The 16,213-nt window shown below is 31.9% G+C and overlaps 1 protein-coding gene across 5 annotated transcripts in view; it reads right to left on the bottom strand.

Moving 5' to 3' along the window:
• Window positions 1-16,213, bottom strand: part of LOC115890324 (zinc finger protein 608) — a 265,426-nt gene that overhangs the window by 87,085 nt on the left and 162,128 nt on the right. The window lies entirely within an intron of this gene.

Below are 16,213 nucleotides of genomic sequence, written 5' to 3'. Positions count from 1 at the left end.
TAAGCACGATTAGAAGTTCTGTTCAATACTTATACAAAATAATTAGATATTTAAATATAAAAAAACAATTATAAATTAGATATCGAGTTGAAAAATATTGTATTTTAATATGCCACCAATTATTAAAAAAAATCTAAAATAGATAAGTTTTTACAAACGTCAGAAAAATATTAATTTTCGTGACATGATTCACAATATAAAAACATAATTTTAATGCCTAGGCGTAAAAGTAAAGCACTTTTACGCCTAAGCATAAAAATGTACGGAAATATATAACCTTTACATATTATAACGTTTATACAGGGTGTCCCAGAAATAAGTGCAAGTATTTTAAGGGGTGGTAGATCTCAATAAAAGAAACATATTTTCTCTTTATCGTTTTTCAAATAAGTCCAAAATAACGGAGTTATTTTACTTTGAAAATTTCCAAAAAAAGAAGATTTTTTGTTAAACTTTTGAGAACCACTAGATCTTTTCTGGATTTTCTATCTTGTAAATTTAGTCTACTATCAAGAAATTATTTTTTTTAATAAAAACTACAAAAAATTCCAAAAAAAAATTCAAAAAATACCGAATTTAAAAAAAATTCGGGAAAAAAACTCATAGGTGTGTTTCTACAGTTGAACTATACTACTAGTTAAAGTACTTGCACTTATTTCCGGGATACCGGAAGATAGAAGGGTGCGGTTTGCACAAACCTGTCCCACTTTTTTGCCAGATGGAAGATATACCGTAAACAAAACTTTCATAGTCTTCTTTCTGATCTACAATAGTAATCTACCAAAATAATGAAAATAAATATAGAGTGATATACATATATTTTTGAGAAACTCATATTAAGACGGATCATATGATTTATAAATATACAATGTATTCCATTTGAAAAAACATAACTTTAGTTCATATTTTCAAAAATATTTTAAAAAAGTTCTGCAAGAATCAGTTTTCACCTTCTCGATATCACCCACAATAACGGACGAGGGCTGTTCCAAATTGCAAAATGTTCGAAAAGGCCCTGCAGCTCAGAAACGAAGAGGGCTATGAAATTTTTGTCTACAGCATCTTCCGTTTGACAAAAAAGTGGGATAGGTTTGTGCAAACCGCATCCTCCTATCTTTACTAATAACGGAAATACCATATGATTTCAACCAAAATGGGACACCCTATACAACCTCGTCATAAAACAGTCATTTTTACTCCTAATAAAACACTATACTGTTTTTATAGATTTCTTTATTCCCTTAGATGAAAATTACGCAAAATGTAATTTATGTCGATAAGTACCTCAAATTCAAATAGATAAATGTGTTATTTTTAAATAACAGTTGAAACTGTTATTTGTCTAATCATATTGACAAAGATTAAGAAAGAGGGATATAAAGCAAAGAAAATTAAATAAAAATGACTCATTATAAAAACGATAATAATTATATACACATGTTTTTATCTTCCTCTTTTAATAAAAATAGCTCCATGTCATCTTATTGAACGTCAATCCGTCTTATCTCATTTTAATCTGAGAGAGCTTTAATTTTCATCTTAACATATCTGAATAATAATTGGCATTAGTACTGATAGCAGTACTCATCTTGACTTATTAAAAGAAACAAGATGCAAAAGATAAAATACGCCTGTCTAAAAAATATTATGTTAATCAATTTTCAAGCCAGTGACGTACAAATAATATCATTAAAATATCAGTAAACTTTTTACGTAAAAAAATAATTTCATTTTATAAAAATTTATTGGCATTACATTACATTAATTGATCGTTCTGTAGGGTTTTTCTCAGGACACACGACTCCTAAATATAAGGATCTTTTTCTACCAATAAATGAAAAATAAATAATTAGTACGCCTCTGGCTTCTTACCTGTCCAAGAGATTAATATTTATATATCGTCCTTTCGTTAGGATTTTGCTTGAAAGGATGTCATAAATTATAATTTGTTTAGATTTGCATTTTCGGTCATCCGCCTGGGCAAAGTTTACAGAATGCCTGGGCAACCAGTTCTTTGTTTTTATTCGGCCTGTCTTGCTTTTTAACGATTCCCCTTTCTTTTTATTTTCATGTCATTAGCACTCGGAATATTTTAATTCTACAGGTAGTGGACATAAGCAAAATAAAATCCATAAGCGAAACCCTCGTTAAAATCAGACATCGTTTTTCGTATTTCTTTTTTATAATAATTATTATTGGAAAAATGGTTTTTGAAATATTAATAATGTTGCTCTTTAACATGACTTGCTTTATAAAAAATGGACAAAACAATTAGAACATTTCCCATGTCATAAAAAAATTGTGTTTGCACTATGTGCGCATATTTGAAGTGAAACTTCTTACTAAAAGCTATTAAATTGAAGAATTTGAAGGATATTTTTTATGAATGCTTTTTATAAACTTCAAAAAAATTAGAGTTAATTTAAAACCGTATATTATTCTAGCTTTATAATTTTATCATATTTTTTTTTAATTTTTACGATAATTCTATTGCCCGGCCGGATAGCTATGTGGTCATTAAACCAAAATACTACTGCATCTATATCTCTGACTACTACTAACTGCTACTAACCAACAATTTGTTTTGTGTGGTCTGTGGTCTGTTTTTGTATAAACGTGTTGTTCATTATTCATGTTGGGGATTAATTTAATGGTAATCGTTAGGCAACCAGTAAACTCATAGAATATGTATTTCTTTTGCATAATCAAAATTGTCACTCTAAATTTTACAGTCTTTTTTAGACAGATGTCACTTGTCTTAGTATTATTCAATTCAGTATTCGAATTCTCAAAATGTTGTTAACAAAAGTTTCATCTTTAAATAAAATTTTAGTCAATCACAATTGTTTATATCCATCATGTACCGGATTAAAAATACAGAAATTACAGTTCAATTAGAAACAATAATTCATTATTTATAGTGATTTACAGTAATTTTATTAAATTATACGAATATTCTCGTTGATTATTGGTTTGAAATAAATATGACAGTGTCCTCCAATGAAAATACAAATTACTAAGCCGTGTGTCAATTTTTACTCCCAACGCGCGTACAAAAATGGGAACAAAAAAACACCCTTGCTACTATCATTTAAAAAGTAAGAAAGCTAATATAAAACAAAACAGACTGATTATAATAAATCGCCTCTTTATCATTTGACATTTTTTATACGAAAGGATCTTTCAACTCTTCATATCAACGCTGTAATCTAAAAGCGAAATAACAGACACATACTAAGCTTAAATCAATTATTATTATAACGCTTACAAAATTGGATTAAAACGAAAGCCTCTGCTCATTTATCATACTAACTAAACCTAACAAAGCAATCTGTTCTTTAAATAGCCCCCTGATACCCGCCATAAATATTATAAAACAAATACAAAAATGCTATAAATCGAGTAAAACGCTTTGGAAATAATTCAATATCCGCTTGAAAACCGCTGGCAACAAAGTCGATAAAATATATCTGTCGACCACTTGAACCGACAAAATTCAACGTAAACACAATTTATTTTTATAAAAATCCAGAAAGAGAGAGATAGATACCTACCCGTTAATAGTCAGTCGTTCCCGGAACGATTAGTAACATCTGTGCTAATGTCGGTGACAACATAACACAGCCTAATATTATTACTCTTACTTTTAATACCAACTTATAGGGTGTATAAACCGCAGCATGCCATTCGACAATTTCAGGGATTTAAGTAATAGCCCAGAGCCTATACAGGCCGAGGTTCAACAAATTAGAGACAAGCTGAAATTTGGCATGGAGCTTCATTTTGTAGATCTTTAAACATCCTGAAACCCCAGCGATGAAGCGTTGAGCCCGTCACCCCAAAACCACCCCTACAAGGGGTAAAAATGACCCTTTTTTACTTTTTCTTCAATAACTCTAAACCAAGAATTTTAGAAAAAAAGTCACGAGTAAAAAATTGAAGAGAAGAAAATTTCCTACCACATAGGTAAAGAATCAAAATTGTTTAGAATTTCAGTGGCGCAGGTGGGAATTCTTTAATTTAGGAGGATTGTTTTAATAACCCACCACTCTGTGTTTAACTTCAAATGAGACCATTTTTGAGATAAATCTGGAAACCAAAAAAATGATTAGGATACAAGTTCTTATAAAAACGATCTTTTTAATAAAGGTAAGTTACCAGTGGCGGAGATAATTTAAATGTGCGTTTTTTACATTTTAAAAACATTGAATAAGAAAAATTGCAATTTTACAAATAATTTCCCATGAAATAGGTATATTGAAAAATTTACACGTTTAATAACAAAATAAGAAAAACCTTAGCTCAAAAATAGGATAACTTATCTTAAGGATAGTCCTCATTCACTTCCACATTTGTTGGGTTCATACATGTAATGCCATTGCATTGACCATATGCCATAGTGCAGATGAGTCCCATTCGCTTGCATGTACATGCATTTTACAGCCTTTACAAAAATTTTTCTCTAAAACCCATGTATGAGCAATGGGCTGATCTGAATGTATTGGATTCATTGGAGTATTAATTCTATCATTTATCATTACATCAACGAGCCAGGGGTGGAACTCTTAACTAAATAGCTATTGGTAGCGATGAAGAATACTCTTGCTTGCTGTTTAGTTTCTACGGCCAATGACAGTATTCTTCATCGCTACCGATCGCTGTTTAGTTACAGAGTTCCACCCCAGCTTCCTTAAAATTCTTGTTTTCCCGACGTTGCTAACTCTCGTACTAAAAATCTCATTTAAAATCTATAAAATTCCATACTTTTTATTTCTCTTATGTTTTTCAAATTCACTTCTTTTATTATAAACTTCGTTTTTTAATAAATTTTTAGTAGTACAAATAGTTTTCAGTTTTCTTATAGCTAACCTCTGCGTAATGTAAAAAAAAACATTATGATGTATGTATTCAAAAATTAAATTGTATATATTCAAAGCAAGTTAATTTTAATATGCAACGCTATGAAATTACATCCAGCGTGTAGCGATGCTGCAAGCATCGCACACAGTATATCATAGCAGATTTCATGTTTAGATTTGGCAGAACGCCAAGACCATCTCCTGCATTTAAATCTGGCGGAATGGGATGTTGAAGGCCGTAACAGTAGATGCCTGTTTGACAATATACAGTCGCATCGGTGTTTATATTAGTTTATACCAATGGATTATTTCCTCGAAACACCAACTGTCGGTTTATGAGCTTTGGAATTGATATTAATTCTCGAAAAGAAAATAAATTGTATGTTTTTTTAATAAATATGGCAAAATATCTGTGTTAAGATTATAATAATAAAAGTTCATATACTGAAAAAAAAGTAATATTACAAAAAAAATATTGATAAGTTTCACAAAAAAATGTAATTTTGTAAAAGTTTATTTTTATTAAATGATTATTACAAAACGATATTATTTTCACAATGAGTTTTGTGAGTTTAAACAATCTTGTAGTAAAATTGCATATGTCTAGACATATTCACAAAACTTGTAAACTGTATAAATTTGCCATAATATATTTAGTAAAAAATGACGCCACGTCACTTGTAAGGGCTATGCGCATTATATTCGATTGAAAACGTAGTTAGGAGGAAAGATGAACGTGGGTGATTAGGGTTTTTATAATTCAAGGGTAAGTATATTATATTAATTATGTTTATATGTAGTTTCTGTAAATATAAAGCCAGCCCTCTTAGAAAACACAATCTCCATTTATTATAATTATTTGCATTTTAATTTTAGCGGTTTTTTTGTAAACATAATTGTTCCATGATCTCTCTATATCAACATATCTCAAGTATTATTTATTCTTTCAGACTGTGTTTCGGAGGACAAATTTAACAGAGGACCAGAGTAGAGGACTCTATGCATCCATAGTCTCTAAGTTGGTAAGTCGACTGTTTTGATTAGATACCTTTTTCTTGCATGTTGTTTTATTTTGTATCTAATGGCAATTTTATTCCTATTTTGGTTAGGCTCAGAATTCCAGTAAGGTTCTTCTAGACAAGAAGAGATGGCAATGAATATCTTACATGCATAAGTTCTGTTTTGTGACTTTTTATTAACTTTTATAATAAATATAATTATAAACACGTGTTTTATTAAATTTATTAATATTTACTAACGCTTCGTGAACTTACAAAAGTAATTGTAAATTCGCTTTGTGAATTTACAATTACTTTTGTAAATAAAAATAAAATGTTTAAATTTGTTGTTACTCTATAATATAGTAATAGTACAAGAAGATGGCGATTTTAAAAGATACATTTACAATGAATAAGTAAATTTACTATGAGATACACACATTTTTTACATAAATTCACATAGAATATTGGCCACAATTAGCCATACAGTGATTTTACAAACGAGTTGTAAAAATAAAGAACAGATTGTAAATTTACTACAATAATCTATGGAAAGAAATAACCATCAATATTGTTATTAAATTCACAAATTATTTTTTTCAGTGTATATTATTTGTAATCCTATGCCTATGGCCTGTCTAGTTAATATATTTTTTGGTTATATTCCATAGGTCTTGGTTGATGTTATTTATAAGTATTTATTTTATCAGTATACGATAAGACTTATCAGTTATATATGAAACGTAAAAGCACTAAAAGCTTTGATTTCTCCAGTCAAAAGCTATACATATATTATCTAAATAACACCTAATATTCGTTTAATAAAGTGATATCAGTTTAATCATTAAAAATTATTCTTCTGATCTAGCTATAAAGTACGAAAGTTATTTGTGTTATTACGCGTTCGAATAACTCTTACCTCAAATAAAATATTAGGCGGCTAATATATAGATTTGGCGGAAGCCCAAGAACAATCCAATGCATTTACGTCTGGCCAGACAGGAGGCCGCTGTGTTCGCTGCAAGCTTGACGAGACGCATGTGTACAAAAATTAAGATAAAGTAGAAACATAAACGAAAAACGATTATTGGAGCGGTTGCCAAATCAGATTATAAACGTCTTGTTACCAACATAAATTCCTTTATAATAGTTGTACTAAATGACGGCGATAACAACACGTTACATATTATAGTTTACGGGTATAAATCATTCGTTATTAAAAGATATTGTCAAAATGTATTTCGAAAATTTGCTGAAATTAATTTTTGCTAGTATCTCTAAAGGTGATAATAAATATTGTTGAGACTTAATTTAATTTTAAGTGTTCTATTTTTTAAATTTTATTTTCTTTGTTTTTTTTCCTTTATTTTTCTTTGTTAGTTTTTTTATTTCTTTGTTTCTATACTTATAGAATTAGAAACGAATAATACTGTATAGATATGTTACGGCTAAAACGGATACTTTATACTTAGCTATTAACTAAACGCGTTGTTATTTTGACAGAATCCGACTAATTTTTCTTTACTTCAACAAACTGGTTTACACACTTGCTGGTTAATTTTCAAAAATGTACATTAGATTTCGTTATTGCCATGATTTTATACTATTGTTTTTATATTAACCAGTTATTTCAGTTACTTTGTAACATAAACAAATTTTTGCTGTTTTGCTTTGTTTCAGGAAATTACTTCTACAGACTTAATTGTGCTACTATTGCGATGATTAACATGATGTTGCAAATTGAATTAAGATAGATTATGGCAATATTATCAAATGAAGGGCTTAATGTAATAACATGATACGCCACAAATCCAAAATTCTGAATTATTAGAATTAGCAGTTTTTAAAAAATGTGTTAACTATTAATAAATATAAATTTGAAGACGATTTAGAGTTAGCTTAGTTTAACTCGCTAAATATTTATCTAACAAATTTGTTGGATAAAAGGCAAGAAAAACACTAGTTAATAAAACTGATTTCTGGTTGAGTGGCTTATCATGTTATTACAATAAGCCCGTCAAATGTACTTCTTCTTACAGCGCCATACTCTATACAGAGAATAGGCTACCTCTCACATGTATTTGTGATGTGTGTCATCAGAGTTTCACAAGTATACGGGACTATCTAGTGTCATTTTCTATCGAATAAAGTAAAAAACCGAGAGTGCCATTTAAAAAGCAAAAGTTGTAAGCAAAAGTTGTTGTGTGGTTATTTCCGGTTAAACAAGAAGTGACCAAAAACAATTGAATACGTCAATCAATCCTAATTTATGCCATATATTAACATACCAAATCTCGCTTTTTATCTGAAAAAAAAATAAAAAAAGTTATAGGTGTAAGCCACTTTTGAGACGCACCCGGTATACTTACTTAATATCTATTCATCTATTAAAATGTTAGACCGATTTTTGAAGTTATTTCGTGTGAATCCATTAGACTTCTAAATGACAGAGATTTATTTTGAAATTGTAGTGTCAGAAATCTGGTATTCGAATACATTTCATTCGCAAACTCTAGTGCAGAAGTAGTTTCTGCTGATGTCAGGTTATTTTTATTCCCGAGGACTATAATCAGTGTCAAAAAATTGGCGCCGGGAGGCACGTAAGCCGCCCATACTAAAATATGTTAATAAAAAGTTGGTAAGCAGTTCTTTTTGTATCAAAGTAAAGGAATTTTTCCAATTTTTTTTATCTCAAAAACTGCGACTTTGACTGATTTTGATGTTATTACAAATTTTGTTGCAAATACTACTAAGAAATGGTTTAGGGACTACTAAACTACTAAAAAATGGTTTAGGGACAATAACATCAAGGTCCTCCCATGGCCTTCGCACAATCTCGACCTTAATGTTATCGAGACATCGTGGCATAAAACGAAACAAAAATTGCGTGACGATCTTCGACGAACCGTTGCCCATTTGACGATGATATTAAGTGAATTATAGCAAAATTTTTGCCCTGGCGTATGTCAATACTTAATAAAAAATAATGCCAGTATTGCCCAATAATTCGATGTCAGGTTATTTTTATTCCCGAGGACTATAATCAGTGTCAAAAAATTGGCGCCGGGAGGCACGTAAGCCGCCCATACTAAAATATGTTAATAAAAAGTTGGTAGGCAGTTCTTTTTGTTTCAAAGTAAAGGAATTTTTCCAATTTTTTTTATCTCAAAAACTGCGACTTTGACTGATTTTGATGTTATTACAAATTTTGTTGCAAATATTATTCCTAATCTTAAATTGAAAACCGCGTTTCGCTAGCTACTGTAATTTTGGAGTTACGATTTTTTAAAAATTTTAACCCCCTCCCATACCCCCTTACCAACCCCCAACCCCCCAACCACACCAAAAACTAATGGCCAAATTCTCGAGTGCCACAGTATTTTTGTGCCAAATTTGGTTAAAATCGGTTTAGCGGTTTTTGAGTTATCGTGTTACAGACGGACAGACAGACAGACAGACAAACAGACACCATGAAAATATTTTCTATTTAGGTCATTTATGACCCAAATAACTCATTTTGAGTGAAATTAAAAAAACTTTTTTTTTGTCGATCTTAATAGCGCTTAATGTTCAAAGCGCAAAGTACTTATCGCCCTGCTTATTGCTTAAGTTAGCTTAATCGACATTCAGCCGTTTCAAAAAAGATATAAAACAGCCCTGACACCAGCATATTTTTAGCCGATCATACCAATAATAGGTATGGTAGCCTATTATTGGTAGGGTTAGCATTAGATGGTACTAATTTTATTCTCCGACTTAAGACAGTCATGACTTTCCAAAAAAAACTCTTTGATCCAAGCGGGTGATTTTTTGCGAAAATAGGGGGCATCAGCAAAGTTTTTTATCCATCTGGAAAAACGACACGGGCCGTAGAAATGTTAATATTATCGGTATCGGGCAGAGTTACCAAGATTTAACCATTTAGGACAGGACTTTAAATAGAAAATTGATTAGAATTAAAAAAATCGATTAAAATAAAAAAAAATCTCATTAAAACAAAAAAAAGCTGGAAAAAAAATCGAGTTTTTTTATTTTTGTTTAAATCTTGATTTTTTTGCGCCCTGTCTAAGAAAATTTAAGAAAAATATTGTACATTTATATCATAATTACTGAAGCAATTTACTTTCACTGCTGATCCGATCTCATTTAATTTCCCCTAACAATGACTAATTAATTCGAACCGATTGCGTTGGTACGGCCCTGCGTTAAAATTAAGGAGTTTCGGGGAACTGAAAAGATCTGGGTTCGCGCCGCTTTAATAGGATTCTCTAGCGGGCGCGCTAATTCTTAATAAACTCCTGCAATATTAATCCGTGCTGATCGCAAAGAGGGGGCCAACGGCCTCCAGTTCCCCCAGGTCCCCCATTAGGAAGCGGCGGGGTTAAAAGGGACCAAGAGGTATTATCGATCCGTCAAGTTTAATTAATTTACACCATTATAATGTGCACGAAGGGGAAATGCATTTTTAGGCAGGATTATATTGCTTTATTCGGTCGATTTTATGTACCTTCGTTACCTAAAAGTAAAAAAAATCCTAAATGGTATTATTATGTGTTTGTTCTTTGTAAGGCCAAAATGTTTTTTGGCTAATAAATTAAATAAACCTTATAAATAATATTATTAATATCTCTATAATAGTAGTAATAATGAGTTAAAATATCAAAAATATTAAATAGTAATAAGTTATTTAATACACAAATTTAAGAGGTAAAACAATACACCCCTTCTTTTTTTAAATCAATATTACATATATAAATACATTACTTACACTGACCTGCAATTAAAAATATTGCAGTGATTGTCAAATTCCGATGGTGTAAATTTTCTATGCGAATTACGTGGGGCTATTTTTGTAAATATTTATATTGATATCCATTATGAATTCACGAACTTGTATGAATTATTGATTAGGTAATTAGGTTACTATTATTTATATTTTATTATAATTTGTAAAACTATGTACCATTGTAGATATAAAGATTTTTGATTTGATTAGAGTTGAATAATATTATAAACATAAAACATTGTTTCAACTTTCCCGGTAAGTATTTATTAACTAAAAACTAAGTGTTCATATTTTCATGATTCGTAAATGTTCCAAGTAAGGCCCATGTACCCCAGCAAGTCCAACTTACAAAATTTTGATTAGCAACCATCGGCTTTCATAGGAACACTACCGATATTTTAACTGAAATCAAACCACGATAACAAAAATGAGACGTTCGCTTAAAATACTTTAGATTTAATCTTAAGTTTTATGAGAAGGCAAAAATATGGGCAAAATAATGTATTCCTGCAAATATCTTTACCCATTAATCCGAAGCGATGTTCCGTTCGTCCTTCATTACGCAGAGATAAAGCACTATGTAATTTACATCAACCGAAACAGAACACAACATAGCACAGGTTCAGAACACAATTTGTCTTGGAACTACGGGCGGATAACATTAATTGGCAATTACGATAAAGAGTCGCGATACTAGATGGCGGCTTTGACGGCTTTGTACGCTTATTAATGTTGTTATTGACGTTAATTTACTATCGGCGTAACATCTTAACAGTTCGTATTCGTCATTTTGGAGCCGTTCGTGCTTAATTATTCTCGAGGCTGCTCTCGAATAATTCTTGTAATTAGAGAGAACAATGTTTGTACAATAGGAATTTGCTATTTTAAAGGTTTATGCTTAAATTTAATTTCATATTAATTATTTTATTTTTGAGTAACTGCACAATTCTACTAAAAATTCACATCTTATATCGAATTCGTGTCTCGCAGTGGCTCAGCGGCAAAAGGGTGTGCTGCTGACTTGAGAATAGATTCGACCCCAGCCGGTACGGTTTTTATATTTAAATAAATATACAGTCCTTGTACAACGAACTAGTAAACAATCTAAAGAAGAAAACATTCGACCACTGTGTACTACCACTCATGACCTAGGCATGCGAAACCTGGACACTTAAAACAGACGTTATAAGGAAAATACAGGTCGCACACGGTCAATTGAACAAAATATTCTGGGAATAACCAAGAGGAACCATAAAAGAATAGAGGGGATATGACAAATCACCCAGGTAATAGATGTCATCCACTGAGTCAAATCTCTCAAGTGACAATCGACAGGACACCTGCAAGAAGGAAGGACAACAGATGAACCACAAAAAATACAGCATAGTACCCACGAGGAATTAAGAGACGTAGAAGAAGACCATACCTGAGATACATGATATTAGGAAATTAGCAGAGATAAATTGGGCCTGCACGCCTGCATAACCAACAATAGACAACCAATGAGCCCACCTTCAAAAAGAGTATCTAAGATGATGATGATGATTGATGATTATGATAGTCCCCGGATCATCTTTTGAGATTTTGAGAAAAATGCATTTTTATAAAAAAATTTGCTTGTTCTAAAATGGTTAATCCAGTTTATACTTTTCTTAATTTCCATACCGTTTTAAAGAAAAATAAAACATATGAAAGTAGAGTTTTTTTCTGTACCAAAAATCGAAACGCGTTTCAATGGTAATATTAGTTTCGAGATTAGTTCGTTTTCATTCTTTGATAAGATGGTTATTATTAATTCTGATTAACGTAGCATTTTGCTATTTTAAAATGTTAAAGAAGCAGAAAATTTATAATGGCCTTTTCCATAGCATTTGAATTAAATAAATGTTGGGCTTCTTTAACATTTTAAAACAGCAAAATAATGACGTTAATCATAATTAATAATATCCATCTAACAAAGAGTGAAAATGAAATGATATAATTATAGAAACACGACCCGGGGACTGTAGTAATAGCTTATTTGGGATTTTTCTTATTACCGATTCTGAACCGTTCTATATAGAACTATGATACGCATGCGCAGGAAGAAATACGCGGAAATACTGTAGAGGTCTAGGACGGTCCAGAATCGGAAATAAGAATATTCCGAAGTAATCTAGAATATTTCATTAGAGCATCCAGCGAGCCATCGATTTAAGGAAGGGAATAGAAAGCCAACTTTAGTAGGTATATTTGCCAATTCAGTTCAGCCTCTCAAATAGTGCCATCAGATATGACGACGAACTGTAGATCCCCTGTACCGTGTACTTGTCCAATCAAAATACTTGTCCAATATCCAAATACATGCAAGAGGGGAGCAAGACAATTCAACAAAAATAGATAATAAACAATTTAAAAAGAGAAAAAAAGTGTAAATAGAAAAGCTTAGATTTGGTGTTAAGGTTTGTGAACATGATCATACACGTATTGTTTCCGCGACGAAAACGTGGTTTTAATAGTAATTCACACTATCCAGCACGTATCGCATCATACACGTAACGATTCTGTTCAATTATTCGTAAACAATATTTTGTCGGTGCGAATCGTGTTGAAAATGGTATTAATTCTTTTAGTAGAAGTGCAATTGTACATGTTTACGAGAACAATGTGAAAACAGGACTTTACTGAAGCAAACTGAAATGTTTCATGTATGAATATGTGAATACACAGTCCGGTTGCTAGAACAAAAATGCTACTTATACTTTACGTACTTAACCTTTATACTTTATAGTATGGCCAGTAAAACATCAAGTATAAATATATCGGAGATTTTTGTTTTTACGAACATATTTTTGATCTCAGCTCCGCTTGATTGATTGATCGATCGCTTTGCGAAATTATTTATTATGTCGGTCGATGATTGGTCGACCGTAAAAATAAGCAAATAGAGCGTCGATGTTGGAAAAATACGTAGGCGATGAAACTTTTAAATAATTTTCAACAAAAAGTGTGTGCTTTCTCGCGAGGCGACAACGTTATTCGCTGCCGATGGTCATCTAAATCGATTAGAAAATGATTTGTAGTGTTTTTTAAGTTTATTAAACTTCAGGGAAAGTAAACGGAAAGTATTCTACCGTCTCATTTTTGCTATCAGGGCTAATCTGAACGAGGCCTATTTTAATTACGGGGAGACCAAATTGCAGTCCTATGGTATCTCATCGGTATGAATGAAGAACTGCAGCTCCATAGATTTTACACTCTTGCCTTGGAACAACATCAGCGCGATGAAGATTATCACCCGCCCAAACATATCAACACTGTAGAATGTCGCTTAACTTTGGTCATCGATCGCAGACCGGTGTTTCGATGTTAGCTGGGCCGTTAACCTTAGAGGAAGTAGGATTGTTTCACATTCAAGAAACTATTTTATATACATATAGAAACAGTACACATATTAAATAATTATGTAAACAAGATTGTACATCTTTGTTACTAATACTCACTTTAGACGGAGCCAACAAAAGTTATATCACGTACGTATATTTAAATGTTTTAAAAGGATATATAAGTTTTCTTCTATAATAATAATAATTTAATCTAATAAAAGCTGTTATATCATGACAACAATATATATAAAGGTTAGATCATAAATATTATGATGTATTTTTTAGATTATCTGCCATCTATCAAGGAACTGTAAATGTTAAAGCAATATTAATTATTTAACTAACTGTTGGATCTAATTATACAATTAGCTCGCTAATTATAGCTCGTTTAAATGAATCGTCATTATGCCTATCCAAAACGTCGACCTTTTTTCTCTTATCGCATTTTAATAGGTTCTAGTTAATTAAAAAAAAAATGAACGTGTCGTCACAGTGTCCATAACGTATTACGAAACGGTAAACATCAGTATCAATTTGAATTAACCCATTTAGAATAGAATAGTCGTATTTACACACTTTAATTAGTTTTGTCTTTGTGTTGTGTTGCTTATAACGACAGGAGGAGAACCACCACCTAAAGTCCTAAAGGCGGATTCTGACGACTCGTGTACTTGGCAAGTACGGCAATATTTGCGTACTTGGCAAGTATACTATCTTTGTAGACAACATTTTTTGTACAAGGAAACCGCTCACACGACATGGCAAGTATATGCCAATAACCTATGTTTGTACAAGTACACGAACGTGAAAATTCGACTTAATACGTTAAAGATTTTTTATCGGTTAAAAAATCGCCACAAAAAACAGTGTCTTATTTATTTAGATACATAAAATCTACAATAAAATAAACGTATTCACACCTCCAATATTAAACACGGGTCATTTATTATCTCCTTGGCAAATCGCTTTGATATTGGCCAATAAAGACATCGCCTCTATGTTTCAAATGCAGTCACGATTTCGGAATATTTCACGCCTCGTTTAACCGTGGGATACACATTACGCAGCCACCAAATTTATCACGGATTTCAATTATGGCTATAAAAAGATTCAAGTTAATCTACCGTTGCCCGGTTTTATGCGCGCTATCCATTGAAAATGCTATTAAAGAGCTGGCCTCGCAAAAAAATGATTTTGGAATGTTTGCCATTAAAAATGAGTGTATTAATTTTGAAGTAGAAAGTCTTACAGTAATGTCTATATCATCATTAAAAGTTTATGGTAAATTAATATACCAAATTTTTCTCTGAATTTTCTTAATTATCAATGCTTCTTCACTTGAACATAAAACACAAGTATTTGTAATGGACATGAAATAGCATGATGTTTACAGTTGGTAAAGTCGACCAGTGAAAAAACTTACTGACTTTCAGTATAAATTGTTTTAACTGGGCTATACCATAGGGCTCTGTGGGCCCATCAGTTTGTATCGGTATGTTCACCTACCCGCATGTTCCGCAACCAACTAAGATGATCCAAAAAAATGAGATCGGGCCCAATGACCCCTCTTTATCACTACCACAAACCATTCGAGGTGAACAAAATGGATCGAGAAATGTGGACAGATACAACATTCCTTCAGGACGGACTAACATGGTATACGGACGGTTCAAAGACCGCTGAAAGAACAGGAGCTGGAGTATTTGAGAAAAGGCCAGTGGCAAGCTTATCATTTTCCTTGGGTAAATACTTAACCGTGTTTCAGGCTGAAATCTTCGCCATTTCACAATATTCGAGAGAAAACAACAGAAGAGCTTATTCAGGTAAGCTCATCAATATATGCTTATGGGGCGCTTATGAGTCCAAAGGTATCGTCAACACTCGTCTGGGAATGTATGGGTGAACTGGAAACTCTGGCAAGAAACAACAGAATTAAATTATTATTCTGGAGGTCGGGCCACAGCGGCATCCAAGGCAACGAAAAAGATATGAACTAGCTAGGCAAGGACCATCGGCATTCTATCTTGGTCCAGATCCAGTACTGGGAATAACCAAATGTATGGCCGATAGTCAAGCAGCACTAAACGCGATCAACTCAGTAAGCATCAATTCGAAGTTGGTCAAAGAATGTCTAGAGAAGGTCAACAAATTAGGCAAAGAAAATAAAGTCCTCCTACTCTGGGTGCCTGCCCACCAATGGATAAA

This window comes from Sitophilus oryzae, unplaced genomic scaffold (assembly GCF_002938485.1).
Source record: "Sitophilus oryzae breed Bouriz unplaced genomic scaffold, Soryzae_2.0 scaffold_860_pilon_pilon, whole genome shotgun sequence".
Lineage (NCBI taxonomy): Eukaryota > Metazoa > Arthropoda > Insecta > Coleoptera > Curculionidae > Sitophilus > Sitophilus oryzae.
This window is presented reverse-complemented; position numbering and strand designations above follow the sequence as displayed.